Genomic DNA, 16,615 nt, shown 5'->3' on the forward strand with positions numbered 1-16,615 from the left:
AATTGTAAGTCACAAGTAGCAACTTCCTGTTGATACGAGTTTTATCCAGGACGTAATATTTCAAACGTAGGCCTAATCTATACGTACGTCATACATGGGATTAGTGGTTTAGCTGAAGTAGCAGTCTTGAATCAGTAATAACCAACAACAGATGGTATCAGCACAGCTGAGGCAGTTAACTCAGCGAGATCGTCTACGTCCGAGGTGCTGATGTACTAAACTTCAACATCAGCGTCTGGATCAGCAACTATCCTCTGGTAAGGCAGGTAATCCTCTGGTAGATGGAAGGTTTAATGGTCCCTTTAAATGGATATTTTGTGTCTCCGAGTACAACTAGCTTAAGTGGATATTGGTCTTGATCAGCTGTCCTTGATCATTGTGCTTTCAATAAATGGTTCTGACTGTTGAAACAGCTGGCTTTAGTCAATGATAAAGCTACACAAGGCATCACAATCCGTTCTACACTCAGCATTCACTCCTATTTGGGTCCAAATACGCACATAGGTGGCGTCCCCATCTCAAAATGGTAATGGGAATGGTATTTAACTCAAATTTAATTTAACTTGAATGCATTTTTAAAGAAGCAGGCTTTTGTTATTTGGCAATTGCCTTCAAATATATTTGAACAATATAAACCGGTAATGTAAAAAAACGTTTTATTAACAGTAAGCCTATGAGAAAAGTCAGTCGTAATAATATAAAAATAAACACTATTTTCTGTTTAGAATGTTTATTAAATATTAAAAATCTGTTTGTTCCTGATCTTTGGTAATTTTTTGCAATAATATTTAGGTTAGCCACTATTATAAACTCAGTAAATTTGTTATTTATTTATATATTTCGTACGTTTATTTTTCTAGGCAAGTTGGCCTCAGCTCAGCTGTGATTAGAGTTGATGATGTTTTACATTTGCACAAATGTTGGAGATGTGTGATTTCATACATTCATAAACAACACCACTTTACTAAGTGCTCTCGTCATAAAACCTCGCATACGTAACAGAGCTCCGATGAAAAAGTAGTCGTGTTCTAATAGCTTAGATAGCTAATATTGTAATTGCTTTTATATTTCTTTCCCTGTTGTTATTGGTGTTTATATGCATAAACGTATAAGGGTTTTTTATAAATATAATATATATATATGTATATAAACATTATTGAGAATTATTTAAAATTAATTTTTATGACTAAATGTTAGTACGTAATCATGCTTACAATATTTGTATCCGTATTAAAAAAGAGTTGAAAAAATAACTCTATCCAATTTACTTGGTATCTAATTTTAGTTTAAAGCCATTACTTAGCCCATAAATATGTAGTGACTTCCAATTTGTGTTGTCTTTCATTCCTATTTTATTTGTATCCCGCTTACACAATGTGTCATTGGGCAAACCCCTATATTTCTTACACATATAAAAGACGGAGCAGAAGATTCAGGTGACGATTACATCTTTTAGGTTTACAGTGTAATCAAAACATGTAATACAATTATATTCCATACCTTGAAGTTTGTAATGAGCTTATTTTTTAAGTTTGTATCAAATTTGCACGTACGAGTATTTTGTGACCAAACCAGATTTCATACATACAAAACACACGTCTTAGTTATTAGTATAAGGGTTGCAAACTTGAATTATGTTTTGGGTGGCTTTTCAGAAGCATAATTTTGGGAAATAGAGTTTAAAAGGTTAAGTATATATTCTTGATCAGCACCGTCTATATGAATCTTAAAGTTATAAGATAGTAGAATAACTTTGTAGTTTGATTTCAAACTCGTCAATAAAGTAGTCGTCAGTTTATACGTTATCACCAGCGACCTATTGTTGGCTTTGTATATTATTGGTCCAACTAAGTCCAATTTATGCACTTTTTTAACATGACATTTTTCAATCCACATATTTTAGGCTTTGGATATGTTTGAGTCAAGATTCGTCAATATTATCTATATTGATAATGATATAGAATTATATGTCTTGATCACATTGTTTTACTATCAAGACTTCCTCTGCATTTAAATCCATTTATTTACTCATATATCATTTATAACCCACAGATAAAATCAGATGAAAAAGTAAGGATTCATATTCAGTTATAGCATGTATTGTTTCAAGTATAACATTGATTTTTGTTCTAATCGGTGTCTACATCTTCACGTGAATCACTCGATGACTTGTTGGCATTCTACTCATCGTCTTCTTCAGCTCCAGGACACTGAAATATATCGTCTTTTTGAGCTTCAAGACATGTGCATATTATGTGTAATATATTTTACAAATATTACAGCCATTTCATTAGCTGTATATTCTTGTATACCTTGCATACATTTTGGAAGGAAATACCGTTAGAACTACTAACTGCAAGACATGCAGCGTCGAAGCTTAGCTGGCTCGTGATCTTTAGTACTCAGTTCTGACAAGGAAGCAGTTTTAAAAAATCGTAAAAATGTTTAAAGAAATAAATGTCTATTCAGTCTTTGTGTAGAAAGTTATACACGCAATTTAAAAGGCGAAAGTTTGAACATCGGAAAAACTCTTCATTGCAAGTTTTAAAATTGTATAAAGATGAATTTATGAATTAAAACTACTTTTTAAACCTTTTTTTTATTTAAAAGTAATGCATTTATTATCCCTTTGAAACAAAATATACTAGAATCTGCTGTTTTATAGAATAATAAACACGCTTTTTATATTTTAACTTACAACTCTTTTCATAAATAATAAACAATTTATTTCTTATAACGTCTAAAAAAATTAAGTGAATATGTTTACAATGTTTATCTAGCTACTAAAATATTATGGCACACTCAAACATAGTTACTCACCATTCCTTCACATCTATATTGAATCCCTCCATGGCCTGCTTGAGCCATTCCTGAAAATAAAAATAAAAAACATTGTTTTAGGAGCAAACACTTATTTAGAATCATATAAAAAAGGAATCTCTTCTCATTATTATATATCTTCTTATTATTATATTTTACACAGCCGATAAAAAAGTTATATCTCCCCTTTATCTTTTGAAAACCATTAACAGTTTTGGCGACAATTTAAGTTTTTTACTCGATATCGCGTTATAAATGCATTACTCAGTCTGATTTTCACAGATATAAAACAACTCTTTAAAAAAAAAAACTCAAATAAAGAATCTAACGGCTTTTCAAAAAACCATATAATTGATTGAGAAGAGGTTGTATTAAGATAATTCCTAGCCTTTTACATAAATAACTTAAAACAAATTGTATTCGACCAAATGTAAACTAGTGTTTTCAATACTCTAGTTTTTGTTTCATTTTAAAGAAATAATTATGATTTGTTGAAAACCATAGCTGTTAGAATACATGGTCACTTTGACAAATTAAATAAAAACCAGCGTGTTGTAAGCATTAACTTATTATTTAATTAACTAAAACAAAATATTGCTGTTTTACCACATTATTCTTACACACACAACTAAATTTAGCTTTTTTCACGTAAGCTGATACGCTAATTTTATATGGATTGGCAAACGATAAATTGACAGTTATCGTTTGCCAACAACAGTTAACAACAGTTACCTGAGAAGACACAGATAGCAGCGATAGCAGCAACAACAATCTTGACGAGAGACATTGTGATGTTCTTTCTGAAACAAACAATCTAATAATACCTGTTTTGAATAAAGGCTTAAAACAAACGTAGATTTACATGTGTTTGGTTGGCATTAACAATGCAAACTGGTTTTATACTGACGAGTATATTATTGTGATAAATAAAATATTTATGTATTTAAAAGGTTTACAATTGTTTTAAAATAGGCAAATCTTTTGATGGACAAAATAATACAAATCGGACCAGTTATTAATAATGAACTCGCATAAGCACAACAAGCTATTATAAAAGTTGAGCGTACTATTTAATTAAATTTTTATTTTATTGGTTAACAGATGATAACTTACCTTACGAAGTGATGTAACAGTTGTGGTTTAACCCTCGTCTTACATAGCAAGAGCTGATCATTGTTTCATGTAAACTAACAATTCATATTGGTTTGATATTGACACAAGTGGCTACGCACTATTTAAAGGATGACGTAGACGTAAAGAAACGATCTCAAACAATGAGGTATGTTTTTGGAACACATTTCGTTTTGACGAACGCAATTTGGAGGAAATATAAGTTTGTACGTTGTATGTGTTAAAAATGGCACTTAAACAGGCAGATATTAATATGTTCTGAAATTAGTTAAAAATAAATGGTGTTTTTAAATTGGTTAGGACTCTGAGTACACAATTAATTACATAAAAACATTCAAACCATAGAGGAATAGAAAAAGTAAATTATACATAATTCGTAGCCTTAATTGTGTTACCTAACGATGAGTAAGGGCAGTACATTTATGTTTTTTTACTTATTTAACTTCGTGTACTGGTGAAATTACATGCTGTAAAGTGATCCTTGTAACCTTGAAAGGCGACCGGTTTATATCCTCACGGGATCATAATCAGACGGACATCGTCATTGTCTTCTCGTTCTTATGATTAACATAGTTTTACAACACTTAAAACACTGAACATAAAAAACACGAAAATGGCCAATAACTTGGTACCGATCGGTTGAGCGGCGGGCGACACGGAAGTTGTTAAGTGTTGTAAAACTATGTTAATCTCAATGTTTTTTTAAAAAAGACTTGTTCACAAGAACGGAAAGACAATGACGATGTCCGCCTGAAGATGATCCCGTGAGGATCGAAACCGGTCGCCTTTCAAGGTCACAAGGATCACTTGACAGCAGGTAATTTCACCAGTACACGTATTGATCAGTGATTCAGATACTTAACTCAAACAAAATTAAGTATTTAATTGCATTCATACCGGTAGTAAAGAACACATATTTATTTTACTGATTAAACCTACATAACCCTTTCTGAACCCAAACTATATTTTCAAAAATTAGCTGCAATATTTACTAGTACACGAAACATTAAGAAAGAAATTAAAACGCAACCAAAAAGTTAAGTGAGAATTTTTTAAAGTTCACATTAAATTGAAATGAATTTATAGTCTTCGTAATGAATACCAATCATTTAACACTATGTTTTCAATCTTATAACATTTTCTTAAGTATCAGCACGACCTAAAAAGCCAGACGTGACAATTTTGCTAACATATCTGATTGACTTTTCTTATAGGCTTGCTGTTAATAAAGCAATCTATTTTAACATTACTGGTTTATATTGATCAAAAATAATTCAGGTATGACGTTAACATTGCTTGTGTTTGAAGGGAGAGAATATAAATGAATAAAATAACTTATTTTTATTCAATTGAAATAAAGAATCCCTTTTTATGAAGTCGGTTCCTAGGAATTTCTATAATATTTTGGAATATATTTTTGGAGTTAAAATGTTATGGTCGTGGTAGACAAGTCTAATAAGATGTTTAACTTTTGAAGAGAAATTATTAATTAATAAGATTGTTTACTAATAAATACTACTCCAACAAATAAGTTGCAGTATTATTAGTAATAGATTATTAATATATGTATTAAATCTGTCTCCTAAGGCCTAATGATTGGACCCTTCCTGCCAGTAATATAGATCATTTGGCAACAGAAACTCCACGGCGTCTGGCCAAAAATTCGACGTTCTTTCGTTACCATTTTACCATCCAACAACCATTTTTATAGTTAGTTTTAATTCATTTTGACACAATAAATTATACTAGAGTTAATATTACGTTTAGTTCAGTTTGTCTAATTGGCCAATTTATCAGGAGGCATTAGGAGTGGTTAGGAACATTAGGCACTTTAAAAAACCCTTTCATGTAAATAAACAGACAGCTCCATTACTTCCATCGTTCTTGTAAGACCAAGTAACCGGTACCCCTGGTTAGGTTTGAGGGCCAACCCTCTTTCCGAAGAGTTGCTTCCGCAGCCGGTGAGCCTGATGACCTCAAGTCATCCACCCATGGTGTGTCTAAGGTTGGTGCGTATGCTCCGGCCTACACCATGGGGCCCGGGTATGTTTTATTGTAGGTACCGGGTTACAGTTGGGGGGCTTTGGCTCTTATGACACAAAATGAAATGAAATAACATGAAAATGAAAAATTTCATCAAACAGTTGTTTCATTACTTTAATTCAAGCAAACGTGTTTATAAACTTTGAAAGCATGCATGGTGTTGCCCTTTGGAAATTGGCTTTCGATGTGTTATATGACTATGTTTTCATTAGATTAATGAACAATTATCACAAATTTTAATATATCACTTTAATAATATGGATGATTTTACTTCTGAATAATTCTGACATATGTTAATATAATTTATTCTTACAATGTACTCAATTCTAACGAAAATCAAACTCAACCCCGTAAAATATGACAGTGATCCGTTCTAAAATATATGTCTCATGTTGGATTTGTAACAAACACCAACCATTACACACAATCTTGTAACAGTTTAAGCGAAGCCAGCATTGTAACAAACACCAACCATTACACACAATTTTGTAACAGTTTCAGTGGAGCCAGCATTGTATCAAACACCAACCATTACACACAATCTTGTAACAGTTTTAGTGGAGCCAGCATTGTAACAAACACCAACCATTACACACAATCTTGTAACAGTTTCAGTGGAGCCAACATTGTAACAAACACCAACCTTTACACACAATCTTGTAACATTTCAGCGGAGCCACCATTGTAACAAACACCAACCATTACACACAATCTTGTAACAGTTTCAGTGGAGCCAGCATTGTAACAAACACCAACCATTACACACAATCTTTTAACAGTTTCAGTGGAGCCAGCATTGTAGCAAACACCAACCATTACACACAATCTTGTAAAAGTTCCAGCGGAGCCAGCATTGTAACAAACACCAACCATTACACACAATCTTGTAACAGTTTCAGCGGAGCCAGCACAATCTGAAGACTCACACGTGACGGTGCTGCAAATATTTCTGTGTCTTACTTTATTTTCCAACAGTTTTTAGGAACAATGATGAGTCGCACTTGTCAATTAATACAAAACTTCAAAACTATTTTCCTCATGTATTTTTTGTTAGTTTTCTTTATTAAAACAAAGAAATGTTTTAAATTTGGACAAATTTCGTAAACTAATGTTTCATTTGAGACACTTTAATACTTTTCAATGAAATGGCGACCATACAAAAAAAGTATTTTAAACCAAGTATGAATGGAGATAAGTGTACGATTAGTGGCGCGAACTTGTAATCTTGTTAGTGACTAAGGCCGACATATTCCTTAGACACAGCTGTTCATTAATATCCCATATAACTAACGGGAACTAAGGGACCTAGAGTTTATATTGGAATCCAAACCACATTTTTGCCTTGGTATTAACAAATAGGTCTAATTATCAGGATAGTACTGCGTATAGTCGTAGTACTCGATAGTTTGGACATTGATCCACACTAGGGACCATCACATCCACAGATCATACCTATAAATATCCACAATTCGTGACCTCCTAGTAGCCATCGTTCCAGTAACACCATTCAAGTTTGTTTTTATTCCAAAGTAGTTATTCTGTAATTTTATCATATTCCATAATATAGAACACTACTACCATCTCATATCAACGTAAAAAAACTTAAAAGTTGTTTGTGGATTGCTGTTCTTTTTTTGCTAAAGCATATTAAACCAATCCCAAAAGTACATATAAGTTTATTGGTATCATGCCATAAGGTCATGACATAATGTTGGCAGTTTTTGATAAAATAGAGCGCTGTAGTTACTAAAATTAAATTCACAATATCACAACACAGCGCCTGAAGTAGTGAGACATTGTGATGAAACACAAATATTGTGCATCTCTTGTGTATACTCTTACGAACAGAGACACTGTAAAATACACTTATGTTGGTGTCTAGAGAATACAATTTAACGATGGGTTACAAATATGTAAATGTTTACAATAACCTGCGTATTATATTAAAATTACAAGGCGTTGAGCAACGATTTGAGCAAAGCATAAATCAAAAGTGTTGTGATAAGCTTTATAAAAAGTACATAACACCTAAAACATTTGAATTACCTTATAAATGTTTTTTTATGTACATACAATATTCCCATCGCTATTTTATTGTAATAGTGAATATATTACAATAAAGCTACAAAATCAACACAATTTGAACATCGACAATTGTTGGTATTTTAGTTTGCCAATTTAACTTCTCAATCTGCATTGGCCTTCCCTGTTTTAGTAACGGTGGCTAGGCAATGCTTTGGACGTCACCATTGATTTGACAACTACCAAGTTCTTTTTACCATACCTTTTTATTCATATTATATTATTAAAATACATTAATGTAATTTGGAAAAAGGTTTCATGAAATATTTAATGGTTAGTGATCCACTTCTTACCGCCAATTTCTCAAGTTGCAGTATCTATTATTGAACAGAAAACAAAAGCGTTGTGGGATTTCTGGTTTTGTTGTTAACGCACAATTCACGATTACAAAAGTTCAATCAAATTTGTAAATATCATCTGGTTCACAGGTCTCTATTTATGAGTGAATTTAAATTGAATAGGAATCTCCAAAACAGATCAAAGATAGAACAGTTTTAATCCTTTTATTCACGAATTTCCAAAAATATAAAAAAGAAAAATATTTAATTTTACAATCATCCGTTGTGTGTCAAATTTTTACTTGAAGTCCCTATAAATAATCAAGTTACTTCAAAATAAAAAAAGGTTTGAAAACCACTGATAATTTTTTAATATAAATGCAATGCTGTCTCAATACAAAAAAGCTGGATTCTTTGTCAACGTGTCTGACTTGAATGTAAATCGGTTTTACACCTGGATTTAGTTTAAACAAGTATTGTATTTTTGTTAACAGAACCAGGTGGCATAACGTAAAATTTTAAACCTATATAAATTGTATCGTCAATTTTAGTTAGACACATCTTATTATATGACAAATCTGCAATAGTTTACTTTATTCCATAAATTTCTAACAATTTATCGATTCCCTTTAAATCGTAAGTCACAAGTAGCAACTTCCTGTTGATACGACTTTTATCCAGATCGTAATATTTCAAACGTAGGCCTAATCTATACGTACGTCATACATGGGATTAATGGTTTAGCTGAAGTAGCAGTCTTGAATCAGTAATGACCAACAACAGATGGTATCAGCACAGCAGAGGCAGTAACTCTGCGAGATCGTCTACGTCTGATGTACTAAACTTCAACATCAGCGTCTGGATCAGCAACTATCCTCTGGTAAGACAGGTAATCCTCTGGTAGCTGGAAGGTGTAATGGTCCCTTTAAATGGATATTTTGTGTCTCCAAGTACAACTAGCTTAAATGGATATTGGTCTTGATCAGCTGTCCTTGATCATTGTGCTTTCAATAAATGGTTCTGACTGTTGAAACAGCTGGCTTTAGTCAATGATAAAGCTACACAAGGCATCACAATCCGTTTTACCATCTACCATAATTTCGTCCCCATCTCAAAATGGTAATGGGAATGGTATTTAACTAATATTTAATTTAACTAGAATGTATTCTGAAAGAAGCAGGTTTTTATTCTTTTGCAATTGCCTAAAAATATTTTTTTAACAATATAAACCAGTAATGTAAAAAAAAGCAGTAAGCCTATGAGAAAAGTCAGTCAGATATGTTGGCAACATTGTCACATCTGGCTTTTTAGATTGTCATTTTTAGATTAGGCTTAAAACTCCTATATAGTGTAACCTAGTCTATGTATGCTATAATAATATAAAAATAAACACTATTTTCTGTTTAGAATGTTTATTTAAATATTAAAAATCTATGTTTGTTCCTGATCTTTGGTATTTATTTGTTGTATAATTTTTAGGTTAGCTACTATTTTAAACTTTAGTAAATTAATTTATTTAGTAAACGTTAGTAAATTTGTTATTTATTTATATATTTAGTACGTTTATTTATCTCACATTAATATAGAGTCAAGTTGGCCTCAACTCAGCTGTGATTAGAGTTGATGATGTGATGTGTTACATTTGCACAATGTAGATGTGTGACGTCATACATTCATAAACAACACCACTTTACTAAGTGCTCTCGTCATAAAACCTCGCATACGTAACAGAGCTCCGATGAAAAAGTAGTCGCATTGTAATAGCTTAGATAGCTAACATTGTAATCGCTTTAATATTTCTTTCACTGGGGTTTTTGGTGTTTATATGCATGAATATACATACAGGGTGAGTTTTAATTGTCCACCCCCCAACTTTTTTCTACATTTTTTTCAAATATCAATCCCAGACCGCTTTCAAACATTGTTGGGTAGTAAGTACTTCATTTTGACAAGGTGGTCATTTCCGGCCGCCATCTTGGATCCGCCATATTGGATGCAAAATATTTTTTTCAAATGTAAAGGTGAGGTTGTGACCCATTATTTCGAACTAGATTTTTACCTTGATTACAATGCCACAAACCGTTTTTAAAAATCTTGATTCATACTAAAGTTATGAGGACTTTTTAAAACTTTATTTTTAGCTCATTTTAACATTGTGCATTTACAAACTAAGACCATAATCTCAAAATAGTGCTAGATAAAGATAAGTATACTTTACCAGTCATTGCCAACATACTTCCACTTGGTTATAAATGATGTATTTTTTTCAGCCGCTATCAGTGATCCGCCATTTTGAAATGTGAAAAATTATTTTAAATATAAAAGGGGTGTTGTGACCCATCATTTCGGATTACTTTTTTAAGCTAAACCCAATTCCATGATCCATTTTTTATTTTCATATTTTTATTTTGAAATATTAAGATTTTTAACAAAAATATTGCAATATTTCATAAATAAAACTGGATAACAAAAAATGGATTGCGGCATTGAGTTTAGCATAAAAATGTAGTTCAAAATGATGGAATACAACACACCCTTCATATTTAAAATAATTTATCACATTTCAAAATGGCGGATCACAGATGGCGGCCGAAAAAAATACATAATTCATAACCAAGTGGAAATAGATTGGCAATGACTGGTAGTGTATACTTATCTTTATCTAGCACTATTTTGAGATTATGGTCTTAGTTTGTAAATGCACAATGTTAAAATGGGCTCAAAATAAAGTTTTAAAAAGGCCTCATAACTTTAGACTGGATCAAGATTTTTTTAAACGGTTTGCGGCATTGTAATCAGGGTAAATATCTAGTTCAAAATAATGGGTCACAACCCCAATTTTACATTTGAAAAAAATATTTTGCATCCAATATGGCGGATCCAAGATGGCGGCCGGAAATGACCACCTTGTCAAAATGAAGTACTTACTACCCAACAATGTTTGGAAGTGGTCTGGGATTGATATTTGAAAAAAATGTAGAAAAAAGTTGGGGGGGGGACAATTAAAACTCACCCTGTATATGGGGTTTATATACATATAATATGTATATACACATTATTAAGAACCATATAACATTATTTTTCATGACTAAATGCTGGTAGTGTTTTGTGACATGACCGTTAAAGTGATACGTAATCACGGTTACAATATTTGTATTCGTTTAGAGGGTTAAACAATTATTCTATCCAATTTACTTAATATCTAATTATTTTTAATTACTTCTAATTACTTCTAATTACTATCTATTACTTAGCCCATGAATATGTAGTGACGTCAAATTTGTGTTGTCTTTCATTCCCTTTTTATTTTTAAAGTGACGGTTAAATCTTTTAGGTTTACAATTCAATCAAATAGTAATGAAATTATAATCCATACCTTTACAATTTGTAATGAACTTATTTTAAGTTTGTATTAAATTTGCACGTACGAGTATTTCGAGACCAAACCATATTGCAAACATGCAAAACACCCATCTTAGAGATTAGTAGGGCCTATAAGGGTAGCAAACTTTAATTATGTTTTAGGTGGCTTTTTAGAAGCTTAATTTTGGAGTTTATAGGATTAAGTAGATATTCTTGATAAGCGCCGTCTATATAGTTAAAAGCATCAAAAATCATTAAAAGCACCGTCTTAAAGTTAAAAACTAGTAGAATAACTTTTTAGTTTGATTTCAGACTCATCAATAAAGTAGTCGTCAGTTTATACGTTATCCACTGCGACCCATTGCTGTGCGAGTCTTTGTTATTGAGTAGTTGTTATTGATCCAACTAAGTCAGTCTATTAAGCAATTCGTGCATTTTTTTACCATGACATTTTTCAAACCACATATTTTAAGCTTAAATATGTTTGGAGTCAAACATAATCCTTCAAGACTCATCAAAATTGTCTAGACTGATAATGATATAGAATGATATATCTTGACGACATTGTTTACCATCAAGACTTCATCTGCAGTAAAATTTTAAGACATTTGCCCTTTATTTTACCATATATCATTTATAACCTACAGATAAAAGGAGATGAAAAATAAAAAATTCATATTTAGTTATAGCATGTATTGTCTAAAGTATAACATAGATTTTATGTTCCTAATCGGCTCTACATCTTCACGTGAATCACTCGATGTCTTGTTGGTATTCTACTGATCGTTTTCTTCAGCTCCAGGACACTGAAATATATCGTCTTTTTGAGCTTCAAGACATGTGCATATTATGTGTAATATATTTTACAAATATTACAGCCATTTTATTAGCTGTATACTCTCGTATACCTTGCATACATTTTGGAAGGAAATACCGTTAGAACTACTGCCTGCAAGACATGCAGCGTCGAAGCTTAGGCTGGCGCAGGTTCTTAAGTACTCAGTTCTGACAAGGAAGCAGTTTAAAAAAATCTTAAAAATCTTTAAAAAAATAAATGTTGATTCAGTCTTTGTGGGGATAGTTATACACGCAATTTAAAAAGGCGAAAGTTTGAACATCGGAAAAACTCTTCATTGCAAGTTTTAAAATTGTATAAAGATGAATTTATGAATTAAAACTACGTTTTAAACCTTTTTTTATTTAAAATTAATGCATTTATTATCCCTTTGAAATAAAATATACTAGAACCTGCTGTTAAAAAGAATAATAAAGACGCTTTTGCTTTATTTAAACTTACAATTCTTTTCATAAATAATAAACAAGTTATTTGTTACAATGTCTTAAAATATTGAAGTAAATATTTTTACAATGGTATAAATATGTAGCTAATAAAATATTACGGCACACTCAAACATAGTTACTCACCAATCCATGGCATCCAGGTCCCGCTACATGACCAGCTTGAGCCATCCCTGTAAAAATTAAAAAATATATTGTTTTGATGGCTTATTAAGAAACCTAAAACGAGGAATATCTTCACTAACAATGAATTACTCTGAACCAAGTCTGATTTTCACAGATATAAAATAATTATTTGCAACAAACTCAAATAAAGAATCTAATGGCATTTCAATAAAACCATATAATTGATTGAGAAGAGGTGAAATTAAGATAATTCCTAGCCTTTTACATAAATGACTCATAGACAAATTGTATTCCCCAAATTGATTGTTTTTTTTTTTCATTAAACATTGAAAATAGATTGTAGGATATATTGTACAGTATATGTTTGGATTTTTATCCACAGGTTACGTGCAAGGGAGGGCCATGTGGCACTAACCAATGAATACAACTAACTTTACCTGTATAAATATACTATTTTGATTTGTTTTTATTTTTCATTTCATTTCGACCAAATGTTAACCGGTGTTGTCAATACTCTAGTTTTGGTTTTATTAGTAAATAAATAATTATCTTTTGTTGAAAACCAAAGCTTATATAATACATGGTAAACTTGACAAATGAAAATAACAACTAGTGTTATGTAAGCCTTAACCTATTATTCATTTAACTAAGACAAAAATAGCTGTAAGGCATATTTATACTACATTCCTTAAGCACACAGCTAAATTTAGATTTCTTTTACGTAAGCTGATACGCTCATTTTATATGGATTTGCAAATGATAAATTGACAATATTAAACAACAGTTACCTGAGAAGACACAGACAGCAGCGATAGCAGCAACAACAATCTTGACAAGAGACATTGTGATGTTCTTTCTGAAACAAACCAAGTTGTATCTATCAATGTGCAATCTAATAATACCTGTTTTAAATAAAGGCTTTAAAACAAACGTAGTTTTACACGTGTTTGTTGGCATTAACAATTCAAACTGGTAATATACTGACGAGTATATTATTGTGATAAAAAATAAAATCTATGTATTTAAAAGGTATACAATTGTTTAAAATAGGCAAATCTTTTGTTGGGCAAAATAATACAAATCGGACCAGTTATTAATAATAAACTCGCATAAGCACAACAAGCTATTATAAAACTTGATCGTACTATTTAGTTAAAGTTTTATTTTATTGGTTAAAAGATGATAACTTACCTTACAAAGTGATGTAACAGTTTTGGTTTATACGTCGTCTTATATAGCAAGAGCTGATCATTGTTTCATGTAAACTAACAATTGATATTGGTTTTGATATTGACACAAGTGGCTACGCACTATTGAAAGGATGACGTAACACGTAAAAAAACAATCTCAAAAAATGAGGCATGTTTTGTGAACTCATTTTGTTTTGACGAACGCCATTTGGAGGAAAGATAAGTATGTACGTTCTATGTGTTAAAGATGCCACTTAAACAGGCAGATATTAATATGATCTGAAATTAGTTGATTAAAACTTGAACTACGGTATTGAACAACCACGCTCATCAACCCATACTATGATGAGTGGATTTTAGTAAAAGTTTATAAAGTAATTTAACTTATAAATGGTTTTGTGATGACATAGTACATGTTTAAATCAAACGATTTCGGAACATATTATGAGCAATTGTGAAGTGCCGGTATTATTCAGAAGTTATTTTAAAACTACAGTAAATAACAGTCATAATTTTCGATGAGTTTAAAAGACCCTTTGACTAAATGCTTGTGTAACTAATTGAAATACTATAAATACTATAAATAGTGTTGTATGCTGTTAAGGGTTGTTTTGAGAATTTTCTTGATAACAATCTTTTATTATTTTAAATATCATGTTGAAATAAAACAATAACTATGAATTTTATAATACTCTGTTGAAGTATTGATTTTCTCCCAATGACGTTCAATACTTCACCCTAGACTTTTTTAGTTTCTCAAGACCCTATATATTTTAACAAAAGCGTAAATTTACAATGAAAGATACCAAAACGATTTTATGTTTAAGAAAAATCGTACATCATAACGTACTGTTTACACAAACACTATATTCACTAAGCTATGGCACAAATATTACATTTTGCAGAATTACTTACTAGCTAGCTCGCAAACGTTAATTGGAAATCTTCGCAGTACTTTTAGAACGAAATAAGGTCATGCCTTGCAACGAAATGAGGAAAATAAACCGGTCCTCAAATTACACCTTAACCCACAGGAAATTCAAACGTAAACGTATTACCATAGTCAACTCTTGACTGTAAAAGTAAATGAGATTGTCATGACAATGGTACAAATCTCTTTCTCTCTCTTTCAGTTGTCATAATGATGCCCTTTCTCGTATCCTTGGCAACCAACAAACCTCAATGTATTTTTCATCAATGTGAACGAAATTGCTTACGTAGTTATCATTCAAATTCAAGTTTGAGAGAAAAGTTTAGAACAAAAGAATTTTATTTTAATTTCATTGAAATAAATAAACATGCAGTTCTCGTATCGGATGATATAACAATTTAATGTATTTTAAGGAATTCCTCTTTTATCAAGGCAATAGGAATTTTTAGAAAATTTTAGAAAATATATTTGAAGTTAAAATTTTATGGTCGTGGTTTACAAGTCTAATAATGTTTTTTTTTTTTTACTTTTAAAGAGAAATGATTAATAATACGCCTGTTCACTAATGAATACCACTCCAACAAATAAATGGCATTATTCATAGTAATAGCTTGTTAATATGTATTAAATCTTTCTCCTTAGGCCTAATGATTGGACTCTTCCTGCCAGTAATGTAGATCATTTGGCAACAGAAACTCCACGGCGTCTGGCCAACGATTCGACGTTCTTTTGGTAACATCCACCAGCGATTTTTAACTAGTTTAATTGCCCAAAAAAAAAAAAAAAAAAAAAAAAAAAAAACTTATATACAAAGGTTGTCTATTTCTAAAGGAGTTTTCCCCATGACAAACCCAGTATTTAATTTTTAGTAATATAATTTTAAATTAATTTAGTAATATAATGGGTGATTTTAATTATGAATGATTCTGACATATGTTAATATAATTCATCCATACAATGTACTCAATTCTAACGAAAATCAAACACAACCCCGTAGTAAAATATGACAGTGATCTGTTCTAAAATATATGTCTCGTGTTGGATTTGTAACAAACACCAACCATTACATACAATCTTGTAACAGTTCCAGCGGAGCCAGCACAATTTGAAGACTCACACGTGACGATGCTGCAAATATATCTAACTGTGTCTTACTTTATTTTTAACAGTCTTTAGGAACAATGATGAGTCGCACTTGTCAATTAATACAAAACTTCAAACTATTCTCCATATGTATTGTTTGTAGCCCTTTTATTAAAACAAAGATAATTGTTTTCTATTTGGACATATCATTTCGTAAACTAATTATTATTTTAAGATTTGAGGTTTCGCCATTTAAGTTTGTTCATATT

At 31.2% G+C, this 16,615-nt stretch overlaps 1 long non-coding RNA gene across 1 annotated transcript; it reads right to left on the minus strand.

Annotated features, from left to right (window-relative positions):
* Positions 1-2,077: 2,077 nt before the first annotated feature.
* LOC128999254 (uncharacterized) lies at positions 2,078-14,007 on the minus strand. The gene is made up of 3 exons (XR_008491263.1): positions 13,931-14,007; positions 13,143-13,189; positions 2,078-2,210 (listed from the first exon to the last, which is right to left on the minus strand). It is a non-coding gene; the product is annotated as an uncharacterized LOC128999254 (long non-coding RNA).
* Positions 14,008-16,615: the final 2,608 nt, after the last annotated feature.

Source organism: Macrosteles quadrilineatus, unplaced genomic scaffold (assembly GCF_028750875.1).
Source record: "Macrosteles quadrilineatus isolate MER2022 unplaced genomic scaffold, UCM_ALF_1.0 Scaffold_8__2_contigs__length_117827958, whole genome shotgun sequence".
NCBI lineage: Eukaryota > Metazoa > Arthropoda > Insecta > Hemiptera > Cicadellidae > Macrosteles > Macrosteles quadrilineatus.